At 39.8% G+C, this 15583-nt stretch overlaps 1 long non-coding RNA gene across 1 annotated transcript in view; it reads left to right on the forward strand.

The window, feature by feature from the left end:
- Positions 1-15583, forward strand: part of LOC103216852 (uncharacterized) — a 32277-nt gene that overhangs the window by 8273 nt on the left and 8421 nt on the right. The window contains exons 5-7 of the long non-coding RNA XR_012094152.1: positions 1115-1227; positions 6871-6977; positions 10274-10458. This is a non-coding gene — a long non-coding RNA (uncharacterized lncRNA). The remainder of the gene's footprint in view (positions 1-1114; positions 1228-6870; positions 6978-10273; positions 10459-15583) is intronic.

Raw genomic sequence — 15583 nt, forward strand, 5'->3', positions numbered from 1 at the left:
CCCACCAAGAGAGTAGCAGTATTTGCTTTCCTCCGCTGCTTTGTTACCATGTAAATGTTTGGACTTAGGACAAGTGGCCATTCTGACCGACGTGAGACGGTATCTCCGTGTGCATGTGAGTTACATTTCTCTGATGATGAGTGATGTCGAGGTGTTTGTTCATGTTCTCTACCCATTGCTTGAATGGTTTATTTGTTTTTCTGCCTCTTGATTTTTTTCAAGGTCATGTTAGAGTCTGACTATTAGACCTTGCTGAGAAGCATAGTTGGGGAACATTTTCTCCCATTCCGTAGGCTGTGTGTTTACTGTGCTGGTGATTTATTTTGCTATCTGGCAGTGTTACAGTTTCCTAGGCCCAACTTGTCCTTTTGGTTTTTCTTGCTGTTGCATTTTGTCTAAATGCTTTCCAAAGCCTGTATTGAGAAAGATATGTCCAAAGTTTCCTTGTAGGGACTTTCATAGTTTGAGATCTTGTACTGAAATCTTTCATTCACCTTGGGTTAGTTTTTGCATCTGATGAGAGTTAAGGCTCCAGTGTTACTCATCTGCATGTGGCTAGGCACCTAGCCCAGTGCCCTTCATTGCAGAGTGAGCCTTTTGTCTATCTGAGCTTTGGAGTTTCAGGGCATTTTGTGGTCCCATGGGAATTTTAGCATTGTTTCTCTATGTTGCTTTCAAGAAACAAGATTAGCTCTGTCCTAAAGATGTACAACTAGAGGGCAGAGTGGGACATTTGGGGCCGCGCATGCATCGTATAGGGATGAAATCAGGGTATTTAGTGTCATTTTTTGCCTTGTAGAGTTTTCATATATTTGAGTGAGGAGAGCGAGAACCCTCCTTTCTGGCTGTCTTGAAAACTACCCTTTGGTAAAGTTTTCCCTAATCATCCTGCTGAGGAATAGAACAGCAAGTTTCATTCCTCTTAATGCAACGTGTCACTTTGTACCTGTTTCCTATGCCCACCCATGCCCAGCCTTCTGTTCCAACCCTGGCAAGTCCTATGGTGCTTTGTAGGTCTGTGTGAGATAAAGTTTCCTAGATTCTTCATGAAGGAGGTGATGCGAGGTTTGTCTTTCCCTGCCTAGGGTGTTTCATTTACCATGATGTCTTCCAGGTTCCACCATGTTGGTGCGGATTACCTGATTGCAGTACCCGTGTCTGGGTGAAGAGGATCCGGTTGTGACTGGATGCTGCAGTTTCTGAATCCCATCCTCTGTGGGTGGACAGGTAGGTTGATTCCTTATCTTGGCTATTGTGACTGGTGCCACAGTCAGCGTGGGAAGGCAGATACGTCTTCCGTGTACTGATTTTGTATGATTCCAGTAGCAGCACAGCTCAGTGAGAAATGGTCGTTGTATTTTTAGTTTTCTGAGGAACCTCCAAGTGCTCTGTAGTGTGAGTACTAATTTACCTGTTAACAGCTGTGGATAAGAGAGCTCCCTCTTCTCTGGAAATTGACAGCAGCATTTGTGGTTTCCCTTCTTTGGAGATACATGAAGGGCTTTGTAATACTCCCTGCATCGAGGGGGACACAGTATCAGAGTCTTGTTCTGATTTTCATTTTTGCCATGATTAATGATGTTAACCAGGCATTCACAGACAGACTTGTTTTCAGTTTTATATGTTCTTTGCAGAAAAGTGTCTCTGTCCAGTTTTGGTTTGGTAGTTAATTTCTGTTTTCTGGTGTTTTTTGCTGGTTAATAATGTTACTTACACCTTTTCCAAGAAATGCCTCATGGGCAGTGTTTTTCTCCAAACCCTTATTGTCATCCTTCGTATGTTTCTTTCTTTTTATTCATATTTTTCATTCTTTCTTGCCCAGAAGCCACGTGGTCTGGTGCAGTTTCAGGTGTGTGCAGCATTCTGGTTTTCCCTTAACACTGGTGACTGATGAAGTTAAAGAAATTCACTAGCATGTCAATCTGTTGCCAGTGAGTTTTGGTTGTTGGTTGTTTGTATTCTTTTTTGTCTTTATTTATTTATTTTTTTTATTTTCCTTTTTGCAAACCATGAGCACAGATCCAGGTTGACCCTGGTATCTGCACACTATATGCTTTCTTCCTAGAGAGTGACTTTTTCAAGTTCTGGGTGTAGGTCTTTCATTCGTGTTGAATGAATTACTGTGAATTTTGCACAATAAGGACCCTATGTTGTTACTTGCGTAGGGATATCCAGTTCCCCAAATGCTGTGTTGGGCAGACTCTCCCTTTCCAGGGTGACTTTTGTGGTTCTTTTCAAACATGTGCTTATTCTATGTTGTGAAAGGAAGATATCTTGGTCCCTCAAAATCACTAAGGAAAACTCAGGCTGGAAACTGCTTAGGGCTATCTTGCCTCCCATTCTATTCAGAGTCACTCCTCTGCTCACTGAGATAGACGCACGCATATCTGATTGCCTCCTTTGGAGAAGCTAACCAAAAACTCTAAGTAATGTAATTATTTGTGTATCACTTATCCGTGACCTTGAAGCTCCCTCCCTGCTTCCAGTCTTCCTGTCTTTGCTTAAAGTTGTTCAGCCTTTCCAGAACGAACCTATGTACTTCTTAACGTATATTGATTGATGTCTCATGTCTCTCTAAAATGTATAAAATGAAACTGCCCTGGCCACGTTGGGCACATGTTGTCATGACTTTCTGATGCTTTGTCGCGAATGTGTCCTCAACCTTGGCAAAATAAACTTTCTAAAATTAACAGACCTGTTTCAGATTTTCTGGGTTCACTTTTTGGTAACCACGAGGGGATTCTGAGTGGAGATTCTCCTGACCTTTGGCAAGTCTCCTGTCAGTGCTTTGGGACCAGCGTGAGCTCACTTTATGACCCAAACCAATAGGACAATTTGCTGAGGTCTGAGAGCACCCCCTCCAGAGAATTCCTCATCTCCCAAAATTTGGTCAAGATCTAAAGTTTATTTTGCTGTACAACTCCTTTTTTTTTCTTTTTTTTTTTTGGAATTTTGCTTGCGTCCATCAAGAAGACAAGTTTTCATACTTCCGTGACGTTGGAAGGCAGGCGCCTCCTTTGTGGAGTTTGAGTTCACTTCTTCTAATAGGCAAGTTTTTTTTCTCCTGCTTCTAGGATGGTAGAGAGCAGTTTACAGCCTGAGACCCATTACTAAGTAAGAAACTGGTTTTGGATTCTGTCTTGCAAATTCCTTTTAAAGAATAAAGTTAACATTTAACAACCAGCCGGTGTTAATTTCTGCTTACCCTTAGAGTGCTCAGGTACCATAATTTGTGTGACCATTGGCAGTTTAGCAGCATTTTGTCCTAGCTGAAATATGGTGATGAGATTAAAAGAGTTTTGTTTAAAGGAACACAATTGTGTAGAAGTCACCTTAATTAAAAGGGTAACATCCAGATGTGTGTGCAAGTGTGTATTTGAAAGGCCTTCATGTTTTTGGTTTTTCTGTTTGTTTCACTCTCCTAAGACCTTGTCTTTTTTTTTGTTGTTGAGCAAACGTGTTTGTTTTTGTCTTGTCAGTTGACTGAATTTTGTTTTCACCTGTTTTTTTTTTGACTGAAATAGTTATTGCAACAGAGACCACTCTTGGGTTTTGAAGGAAGAATGTAGTTTAATTTTATGTTTAATTTGACTCAGAAAAATATTAGTGTCTCCCTCTAGCACCACTAGACTTTTTCTTTCTGTACTTTATGAAGTAAATTTGGCTATTTGATTTTCACCTGAGTTGTTTCCTTTAATGTTCAAATTTCAGGCTATTAGTTGACAACTGCCTAGGGTTGTGAAACAAGTTATCAAGAATCTGAAAGTCTAAGACAGAAAAAAAAAAAAGGAGGGGAGTCTTTAAATCTATAAAATGTACTGTAACAGCCCAATGGGTTTACCTTGCCTGCTGCCTAGACAGAACCGATTCATCAAGAGGAATTGCAGTGGAGAAAGAGTAATTCACACAGAGCTGGCTGTGTGGCACAACAAAGCTTATTATGCAACTCGGTCTCCCTGAGCATTCGGGGATCAGAGTTTTTAAAGATAACTAGGTGGGTAGGGGCTTGGGACATGAGGAGTGCTGATGAGTCAGGTTGGAGATGGAATCATAGGGGGTTGAAGTTGGGTTTTCTTGCTGTCTTCCATTTATGGGTGTGATGGCACAACTGGTTGGGCCAGATTACCGGCCTGGGCAGGGTCTGCAACACATATCAAGCCCTGATCTTAGGTTTTACAATAGTGATGTGATGTTACCCGCAGGAGCAATTTGGGGAGGTTCAGACTTTTGGAGCCGGAGACTGCATGACCCCTAAACTGTAAATGCTAATCTTGAAGCTAATACGTTAGTCCAGCAAAGGCAGACTACTCCCCTGGCAAGGAGGGGTTCTTTTCAGGAAAGGGCTGTTACCAATTTGCTTTCAGAGTCAAACTGTGAACTAAATTCCTTCCCAAAGTTAGTTCAGCTTACACCAAGGAATGAACAAGGACAGCTTACGGGTTAGAAGCAAGATAGAGAGTTGGTTATCTCTGATTTCTTTCTTTTTTTTTTTTTTTTTGGAGACGGAGTCTCGCTCTATCACCCAGGCTGGAGTGCAGTGGCCGGATCTCGGCTCACTGCAAGCTCCGCCTCCCGGGTTCCCGCCATTCTCCCGCCTCAGCCTCCCGAGTAGCCGGGACTACAGGCGCCCGCCACCTCGCCCGGCTAATTTTTTGTATTTTTAGTAGAGACGGGGTTTCACCGTGTTAGCCAGGATGGTCTCGATCTCCTGACCTCATGATCCGCCCGTCTCGGCCTCCCAAAGTGCTGGGATTACAGGCTTGAGCCACCGCGCCCGGCCTCTCTGATTTCTTTTACTGTCATAATTTCCTTAATTATAATTTTGTAAAGGCGGTTTCAGTACTTCCATCAATGTGCCTAATAGATTTTTATATGTATTTGTGTGTTGTGTACAGAATGTTCCAGTACTAAAAATACATAAAAGAGCTCTAATTGGCTTAAAGAAAAATAAAAACGCTTAATTAAGTTAGATACTAAAAAAGACTAGTCCAATGCTTTTTCAACTTTATGTAACTTAAGTGAAATCTTTAATAAATAAGCTAGCTTTAAAATTATTGGTAAAATAATATTAGAAATGTCTTAAGAATTGGCAGCATACATTTTTGTTTACATTTAGTAATAAACCAATTTCAAACGTATTCCTGCCAAATACTATAAGGTGTCAAAATTTGGCATTGGGGTTTCAAAACTATAAACCCAGCCCAAAACAGAATGATCTTTACTTGAGTAATTTTTAATAAGACGTTGATATGGGTTTAATAAAAATAGCTGCATGTTGAATTTAGTAAGATTACTAGCACTTCTAGTCCTGTGGTGAAAATAGATTTAGAAACTTAGAAGCCTTTAGAAACTTAGAAACCTTTAGACTTTTAGACTTAGAAACTTATAGACTTAGAAACTTAGAGACTTAGAAACTTAGAAGCTTAGAAACTTATAGACTTAGAAGCTTAGAAACTTATAGACTTAGAAGCTCAGAGACTTAGAGACTTAGAAACTTAGAAGCTTAGAAAAGCCACACCAGGTGGCTATCTAAAAGCACCCACCCAACAACCAGGTGGCCATCTAAAGCACCCGCCTGATGTCCGTGTGGCTATCTAAAACACCCACCCATATTCCTGGAACTCAAACAGAAGAACAAGTCCGGGGAATACCCCGCGCGGGTTCAAACCAGGTTCAAACCAACCAATTAGAGTAAGACATCTTGCTCAGGCCATAACCTGCTCCAATCATCTTGCGCCTCAAGCTTTGTGAATTTTTGAGGTTTTTGCCTTTATAAACTGTCTGTAACAAGCATTTGGGGTCCTGTGGCCAACTTCGGACATAGGACCCTAGCGCGCTAGCAATAAATCTCTCCGCTGTGACTTCCGTGTCGAGTGGTCTCTCGCGGCGACCCCTGCCCAGGAAGGAATCTAAAAACTAGGTTCCTACAGTGGCTTTTGGTTGTCTAGTCCACAGACAATAAGGAAAGGACTGCTACTGCCTTTGTTTCAAAGCTAAATTAGAAACCAGGTTCCTCCCAGTGTTAGTGCAGCCTATGGCCAGGAATGGACAAGGACAGCTTGGAGATTATGAGCAAGATGGAGCCAGTTAGGTAAAATCTTTTTTTCACTGTCTCAGTTATAATTTTGCATTGGTGGTTTTATAACTTTAAATCATGACTATCACAGATTTCATAAATCAAGGTAAACAGGTAAATATAATGGGATAAATACTTGTAGACAAACTGGTCATGATTTAGAATATAAAGTTAAATTAAATAATAGATATTTCATTATTTGAGTATTTTCCAATACACATATCTTGTAGGAAAACATTCTTGCCAAAAGAAGTGTGTCTTTTCTAAAAAGAAGAAGAAAAAAGAAAAGATCAACAAGTTTTGTCTAATTCAAACCTTACATTATATATAAAACAAGGTAAAATGAACCAGGGAATAAAAAACAGATGTAAAGAAAGTTGTCAAGAGGTTGTTTTTGAGGTAAAAAGAGGTTAAAGAGAGATACTATTGTATAAGAAAGATTCCTATATAGTAAGTTTAGTCCTAAAATAACTGGTTGTTTAAAAAGAAGGGATGTTCAGAACACATCAGAAAGTCTGACCATGTAATGAACAGTCAGTGTAAGCCACAACAAGGATTTATGTATTTAAAATCCCCAAAATTTTTATATAATAAAGTTGTCATATTAAGTTTTGGTTTGCTTAGGAAAAACTGAGATTTTTAAAAATCTAGGTTATTACGTCTGTGTATCTTCCTGTATATGCTTTCAAAATCCTTGCAACATTGAGTTACAGGCTTTTACCTCCTAGGTCTAAAAAGGACACTAAGTCCTGCTAAATTTTAAACACTCACAGCAATTAAAGCCTCATTTTCAGGACCCATAGAAGATGCCGATTTAAATAAACTGCTGCCTTCCTGAGATACAGGGCAAGAAATGATGAAAGCTGTTCAACTCCTCGAGACCCAGAGACCAGTGAAAGAGGTAGGAGCGTAAGATTGTAAGCGCCGATTTTGAAAGGTAAGGTAAGTTCAGTTTCTCTGCACATTAATTACTAATGTCAAAGGCACACTGATGCAAAACCAGTGCACGGACCCCTGTGTCAGATGAACAAGGTTTTCTTGAAGCATTAACCAGCTCCTTATTACAGGTTACAAAAGGCTTATGGAAGTTATATTTTATAATCAGGATTACATTTTATAGATTGTTTACAAAAATTTTAAAACCAAATTGAGTTGACTTTATGCTGTTTTTATTATGGCCTCTTGTTTAGAAAATTAAGTCTCCTGTCTCAAAAAATGAAGGTTTTCACTTTTTAAAAAATCCTTGAATTATCACTTTGGTTAAATAAATGACTTTACAATGACCTGTAATCCTATTTTTTAATATCAAGTGTTTTAGTTTTAAATATTTTATATTTGACAGACTTTCCAAAATCAAATTATATATTATGTCTTTTTCTATCCTGAATAATCCTTTAAGACATTAGGTTCTCTAAAGTCTAAAAATAGCATAATTTGGCTTATCTGGTATAAAATTTATACAGGAGACACTGTCAAATATGAGATGGTGTTTGGCTTTCTTTCGGATCCATTTGTATAAATACGTTATTGGTATGTTTCCAAAATGATGGGAAACTCCTGTAATTCTGATATAACTTAGTGTACATTGTTTGTAATAATCATAATTGTTATGTTAAAATTATTGTGTGCCTCAGAGGTAATAAATTCACTTGTCAGTTGTGTCTTTTAACTATGGCTGCCTTAACTTTTTTTTCATCCACAGATAGTTGTCTTCTTTTAAACCCTCTTTGTAAGGTGGGTTTATAATCAGCTATAGGACTCTAATAGGTGCACTTAAGTTCAGGTTTTCTGATAATTTTGGAAATTGTTACATTGGAATAAAGCAAAAGATTTCGGAACTCTCATGGAGAGCTGAAATGTTCATGACTATCAAACAGAACAGGAGTTAACTGAAATAACTGAGTCAATAGAACACTGAAGTAATTTTTTTTGACTTTTCGCTTAAAACATTGCTGATCCTTTGTTTTTCAGAGTTAAGAAACTTTTAAAGTTATTTACAGCTTTTAACAATAAATTATTGTATATTCCTGTGCACAAAATTTGGAGCGTATTTGTTGCTCTCTACCTAATTTCTCCAGAATTTGGAGACTGTGAGTATTGTAAATTTATGGCAATATAGTTATTTGCATAAGTGCAATAAAAATCTGTTTTATTTTGCAGTAAGACACAGTTGGAGAATTTGGTTATTTTATCAAGGGTTGGACTGAAATGGTGTGCTTTCCTTTAAGGAATCAGACTTAGGAAGCCAATAAAGCCCTTCGAAAAGCTGACCTCATATTTTGTGTGCGCAGTCCCTGCATAGGGTTTTGACCTGTGGTAAATAATGTCACTTGCTGACAGGTGCAGAAGCCCCGGTTTATCTTGGAACCTCAAGAGAAGAGGAAATTCACTGAAATCATAGGTATTCGATGGCACAAATCCATGGTTGGGCTTGGCTTTAAAAAAGTCTTATCTAAGATTCCTCCTATGGAGCAAAGTTCTGTCAAAGCCAATTTAAAAGCCCAGGTAAAAAATAATTATTGTTGCACTGTATGCAAATTATTAGGCCAAGTATAATAAAGCAAATCAATTCTAACATGATTTATCTTTAGTAAAAATGGAAAACTGGAGGGAAAAAATTATGTTTCAAAACTACAGTAGACCTGTTTTTAGATTCTAGTCTTGCCTAATTTTTTTTTCAACTTTTATTATTTTCTACAGTTTGGACCGAATTCTAAGTTTTCTTGGCTACAAGTCTTTAAAATAGTGTGTTCAATTTTTTTTTTTCAATTAGTCCTAAACTAAGCTATGCTTTCTTAAAACCCTGAGAACTGAAGCCAAACAACTTAAACTTCAGAAGAAAATAACAGCAACTTGTTTATATACATAAGCCACTTTCATACCTGCCTACTGATGTATGGACTGCAGAGTAATGTGGCTTATGTTTATTTTTCCAGGATTGTTCTTTTGTTGTTTTTTCTCCCTTCCTCCCGCCTGTTTTAACTTCACAGGATGTGAGACTTCACAACCTGCTAAAAATGAGCTTTTGGCAGCTTTCTAGGAATAAACCCTCCTAGCCATGAGAGATCAGATGAAACCCGAGACCAGAGACTCATTTTCTTGTAAAATGCTTTTTCCAAAAGATTTTTTTTAACAAGAAAAGGGGGGAAATGTGAAAGGAAAAGATCTTGGGCCCCTAAAATCACAAAGGAAAACTCAGGCTGGAAACTGCTTAGGGCCAGCCTGCCTCCCATTCTATTCAAAGTCACCCCTCTGCTCACTGAGATAGATGTGTGTCTGATTGGCTCCTTTGGAGAATCATCAGAAACTCAAGAGAATGTAATCATTTGTGTATCACTGATCTGTGACCTGGAAGCTCCCTCCCTGCTTCCAGTCTTCCTGTGTTTGCTTCAAGTTGTCACACCTTTCTAGACCAAAGCAATGTACTTCTTAACATATATTGATTGATGTCTCATGTCTCCCTAAAATGTGTAAAACCAAGCTGTGCCCTGACCGCCTTGGGCACATGTTGTCATGACCCTGAGACTGGGTCATGAGTGTGTCCTCAATCTTGGCAAAATAAACTTTCTAAATTAACTGAGACCTTCTTTTGAGTTTGCTGCTGGGCATCCTTATATTCATTGGCCTCTCTGTTAATGCCTATCGCGAATTGCTTGGGTAACTAAAGCTTTCGGAAGTAATTTAAAATGGAAGAGTGTGATTCTACTCTAGACTTTGTATGTGTAGGAACTGCTTTGGGAATGCGTGACACTTCATTGTCCTATGGGATTTTTAGTAGTGTGTTGTGATCCTGTTTGGAAAACAAAAATATCACATGGTCTGTGTTTTTACATAAAGGGTGCAAGGGACCTTTTTACATGAATCAATGAAACTGCAGGACCTAGCATCTCTGTTTCATGCTACAGTGAGGATTTCTTGATGGAGAGAGCATTCTGAATACTTTTCAGCAATATCGAATGTTATGCTTCAATATTGTTAAGCCTAGTCACCCTGCTGTGCCGTAGAACACCAGAGTACCTGCATGTCATCTGAGCATCCCTTTGTAGCCATTTCCAATTCTCCCCTCAGCCTCTGGTACCCACTGTTGACACTGTTGTTCTATGAGATTCACTGTTAGATTCCATGTGCATGAGATTATGCAGTATTTGTGTTTGTCTTCCTCTCCCTCTCTCATTTTTTAAATTTAATGTCCTCCAGGTTTCTCCATCTTGCTGGTAGTGAACTGATGTCCAGAATTTTGATGGCTGAAGAGTATACCATTGTGCATAAATCCTTCAATTCCTGCATTTTTTCAGCTGTGGAAAGACAAGTGGGTTGATTCTACACCTTGGTTATTGTCCAGAGTACTTCATGAAACACGGGAAGGGAGATCCCTCCTTAAGGTAGGTTTCCTTGGCTTTGCGGGTGTAGCCAGTGTTGGGATGGCTAGAGGAACTGGTAGTTGTGGTGGTGTTTCAGAAACCTCCAGCTGTCTCTCCCAGTGAGTATAAGAATTTGCATTCTCACTAGTAGTACGTAGGAGTTCCTGTGTCAGCAAATCTACACTGCCCTTATCTTCACAAAGTTTTACTGCTGTTCCTGGTCATACTCGTTCTCTGGGGAGTTTGATAGTATCTGAGTGTGGTTGAGATTTACAATTTGGGGGATGATTACTGATATGGAGAAACTTTTCTGTTACCCGAGAGTCTGTTTCAGGTTTTTTCAGAAATGCCTACGCCAGTCCTCTGGGCGTTTTTAGCGTGTGTATTGGTTTTTATGTTTTTGTCCACTTAGGACCATTAGTTTCTTGAATATGTTAGGTAAGAAGCCCTTCCAGATCACAGTTTTCCATAATTTTCTTCCAGTCTGCAGGATGCCTTTTATTTGGGTTCTCTATTTTCTCTCCTTTGTTGAAGCTGTGTGAAGCTCTGAAGTTGTCCTTAGTCTCACATGGTTGCATTAGCTTTTGTTAGCAGTGATTTCTGTGTCCCTTTGAGAAGAAAAGCAAGATGGTGAAGCCATTGTATGGTCTATGGGTATTTGGTTCCTATGTCTTCCTTTTCTGTTTGTAGCTTAGGTTCACAGGTTCAAGTTTCCCCACAGTGGACATGCACCCTGTGCGTTTTCCTTGGAGATTTTTGGTTTCAGAATTGCAGTTAGGTGTTCAGTGGATTTCGTGTCGCTTTTTGTGTCTTGTGTAGAGGAAGGGTTTATTTCAGTCCTTTGCATGTGACCCCCCAGTTTCCTCAACCATTGCGCCTTTGGTGTGCTTTTGGGGGAAAACAAGAATCCCATGGGTTCAGTGTTCATAATTTTGGGTTCATTATTTGGCTCCTTCATTGTGTCCATCCGGTTGTCTTTCTGTGTTCATGCTGCTAATGGGTGGATTGGGCTTTTTGTTTTGTGTGTTTTCTTCCTTTTTTCTATTTCTATTTCTAAAGCTTGGTTTTCTAAAATGATAGCTACTTTTATTGTGATCGAGGGGTACACCTGCAGATTCAGTTCCCTACATGGTTATGCGGTAGAATTTTGATGCTTGGGGTCCTAACGTACCCGTCACCCAGGTAGTGAACATAACACCAGTTGGGTCTTTCTTCCTCCAAGGCTCCCTGTCTCCCTTCTTTTTTTGTCTGGTATACCCAGCATCTGTTGATTTCATGTCTATGTTGATGTGTATTGGGTGTTGAGCTTCCACTTACATATGAGAACCTCAGTGTTTGATCTTCTGTTCTTGCCTCAGTTGCTTAGCAGAGTGGCCTCCAGTTCCACCCATGTTCCTACTGAGGGCATGATTTTGTTTCTGTGTTTGATTTTCCTTAGTGGCTTTTTAGCATTCTGTGATGTATAGGTACCACGTTTTTAAAAAGCAGATTTTCTGTTGGTGTGCATCTAGGTCAGTTCCACGTCTTTATTCCTGTCAGTAACACTCCTGTGGACATGTGAGTGTCAGTGTCTCTTTGATAGATGCATGTATTTTTCCCTTGGGTAGATGCACGGGGTGGGATTGCTGGGTCAAAGCGTAAGCTCTGCTTTCTATCCTTTTTTTTCCCAGAAATCTTCAGATTGGTTTCCACAGTTTGAGATCTAGTTTGCATTACCTCCAAGAGAATAGCCGTGTTTGATTTTCTCTGCTGCAACAACAGCATGTTATGTTTTGACAGGACAAATGGCCACTCTGACCAGTGTGTGATGGCACTGGTACCTCATCTCTGATAATTAGTGATCTGGAGCATCCCCCAGGCCTGTTGGAATAGCAATCCCTTGGAAATGTCTTCTCAGTTACTACCCATATGTATGTTGCTCAGGCCACTGTGTGGCCCCAGCACTGTTGGTTTGCACTGGGACTTGGGGATTGTTTGTCATTGTTACCCAGGACAAATGTTACACTGCGCTTCCTACAGTGAGTAGTGGGAGTGGCGTATGGGGACATATGCTTATGCCCACAGTTCCGTCAGAAATCCCACTGCCTTAAAACAGTCTCACGGCAACCCAGTCCCAGCCTTGCAGCACCGGGTAGTCCTGTGGCATTTTGACATTGGGTGTGTCTGCATTGTTAAAGTCACTCAGCACGTTGCCATGCATTTATCCACTTCGGTCAATGTTAAGGGAAGTTCATCGTCTCTGCTTCTTCAGTAACTGTCTGGTGCATCAACTGAATGCATTTCAGGCTTATAAGGAGTTCACCTGGATCTATGGGTAAAAAAGCTTTTCACCATGCCCCACCACCCCAGTGAGTGACCAGTGTCTCATTATTAATGCGTCTGATGGCACACAGTTTTAGTGGTCTGAGGGAGGTCAGTCGCCTAGCAGAGACTGAAATCACGTTTGTATTTACGTTATTACTTTGCTACAGCTTGGTTTCTTGCAGGGTTTCTCACTATTTAGTCTGGACTGAATCTTTGAATTACTTTACTTTGTCTACCAACTATTTCAAAGAACGTGATAAACTTGTTCTAATTAGCCAACATATTCATCCATAATGTCCGTATACCAGGTCTAATAATAAAACATTTCTTAATGCACACAGGGCATGGAAGACAGTCTACACATTTTCAAGTGTAGACTTTGCCTGTGACTCTTTTGTGAGGAATAGTCATTACTACTTTAGGAAAACCCTGAGTTTATCCAACTCTTGTTAGAATTGGATAAGTGTGAATCCCTACAATAGAATGCAAGTGTGAGAGCCAAGTCTTCTGGTAAAATAAACTCATATTATTATTTATATATGTCTGGTCATTGTATTAATAAAATCAGTTTGTTTTGGCTGAAATACACGGTTGGACTTTACAATAGATGTGAAAATGGGATTATAGATCATTGCTCTTAAGTGTGAATATTAGGTTGTGTTTATTTGCCAAACTCAATAGCGTCTAAGGAGTGAATTTCCTGTGCATTGCTGTTCTCCAAGTACAAGCAGTCACTTCAGTTTTACCACATTCACCTTTCACACGATATGGAGACAGCAGGAATTGAAGTGGAACCAGAGGGAGTAGCTAGGACAGACATTCCGATTCATTCATTTTGATTCTCACTGTTGTCAGACAAGTGAGTAAAGGTTCACTGAATTTTCCTTTCGACGAGTAAAATGGACAGTTTCTCAGTGCAGTGGCTTTAGTTTTGGAAGAGCAGCCATGAAGACTTTACTACTGGTTAGTGAAGTCTAAACTGGTTTCTGTGTCTTCTTTTTATTTATTTATTTATTTATTTATTTATTTATTTATGAGACGGAGTCTCGCTCTGTCGCCCGGGCTGGAGTGCAGTGGCCGGATCTCGGCTCACTGCAAGCTCCGCCTCCCGGGTTCCCGCCATTCTCCTGCCTCAGCCTCCCGAGTAGCCGGGACTATAGGCGCCGCCACCTCGCCCGGCTAGTTTTTTGTATTTTTAGTAGAGACGGGGTTTCACCGTGTTCGCCAGGATGGTCTCGATCTCCTGACCTCATGATCCGCCCGTCTCGGCCTCCCAAAGTGCTGGGATTACAGGCTTGAGCCACCACGCCCGGCCTCTGTGTCTTCTTTTTAAATTCAGCTTTTATTTTAGATTGAATAAAAATGTGCAGGTTTATTGTGTGATACTGGGTTTGGGGTACGATTGAAGCCATCACTAAGGTAGTGAGCATCTCACCTTCTCCTTCTCTTCACTCTATTACGGAGAACAGACCCTCCCAGTCTTCAGTGCCCTCTAAATACTGGCTAATTCTGGCCAATGGAAGGCATCTGTGGAAGAAAAAAAGCCTCCGGTCATGTGGTATCTGTCTTTATTCTCTGTGACATATTAGGTAATGGTCACAGCCACTCACCATGGCCGTTTTTAATAATGACCCTGCTTTTGTGTTCCAGTAACTGCTGTTGTTTTCCCAATCCTAAATATGATAGAAACTTCCTGCTGCTGCTAATCTCTGGGTTCCATTTAAAATCCTTCCGTCACATGAACACTATGTGCTGTACTAAATTTTTCCATAATTAAATACCTAGAATCATTTTTGCCTACTTACTTCAGCCCTTAGTGATATGTTTTAAAAACGCTTATTTTTTTTTTTTTTTTTTTGAGATGGAGTCTCGCTCTGTCTCCCAGGCTGGAGTGCAGTGGCGCGATCTCCGCTGACTGCAAGCTCTGTCGCTTCCTGGGTTCACGCCATTCTCCTGCCTCAGCCTCCCGAGAAGCTGGGACTACAGGTGCCCGCCACCACGCCTGGCTAATTTTTCTGTATTTTTAGTAGAGATGGAGTTTCACTGTGTTCGCCAGGGTGGTCTCGATCTCCTGACCTTGTGATCCGCACGCCTCGGCCTCCCAAGGTGCTGGGATTACAGGCGTGAGCCACTGCGCCCGGCCAAAAACACTTACAATGTGTTACAATATATTTAGCAAATGTAGGGAATGACATTTTTACTTCCGTCAGCATTTACACTAGCATTTATGTAGTAATGCTATCTCAAGTATTTTTAGTCATTTAAACATTATCTAATAGATCACGCTTTTGATTCGTTTCTATGTAAATATACTTGAGATATTCAGTAAATAGTACTTAATACATGTTTCTTTTATGTAATATAAAATTATGATTTTTTTTAAACAGTGCGTCATATTTACTTGTTGGCTTTTTGATAACTTAGAAATAATATTCTGGATTAACTGTGACTCATGAGAGTTGGTGCAACTATGATGTTTCCAAATTTACTTGATTTTCAAGACTTACACTAGAACTGTGAGAACAAGATATTAAGCATATGTATTAATATCACCTTTGGTCAACTCTTGTGTGGCCCCAGTGGTAGTGTAGGAATTAACATAATTTTTCCTACTAAAAGTATTGGATTTGTTTTGAGAGACCACAGTTTAAAGTCATTGTCATACAAAGTTGTTGGATTAAAAATTTTTAATACATTTGAAGTGGTTTTATAGAAAAATAATTATCTAATGTGGTTTACATTGATAGGTTGTTTTCTTGGATAAGAACTAGACGAAGAGAAAGGGAGAGTAGTGATAAATGTCCAGGTTTTCAAGTTGAAAAATAACAATCAGTGTATTACA

This window comes from Chlorocebus sabaeus, chromosome 10 (genome assembly GCF_047675955.1).
Source record: "Chlorocebus sabaeus isolate Y175 chromosome 10, mChlSab1.0.hap1, whole genome shotgun sequence".
Lineage (NCBI taxonomy): Eukaryota > Metazoa > Chordata > Mammalia > Primates > Cercopithecidae > Chlorocebus > Chlorocebus sabaeus.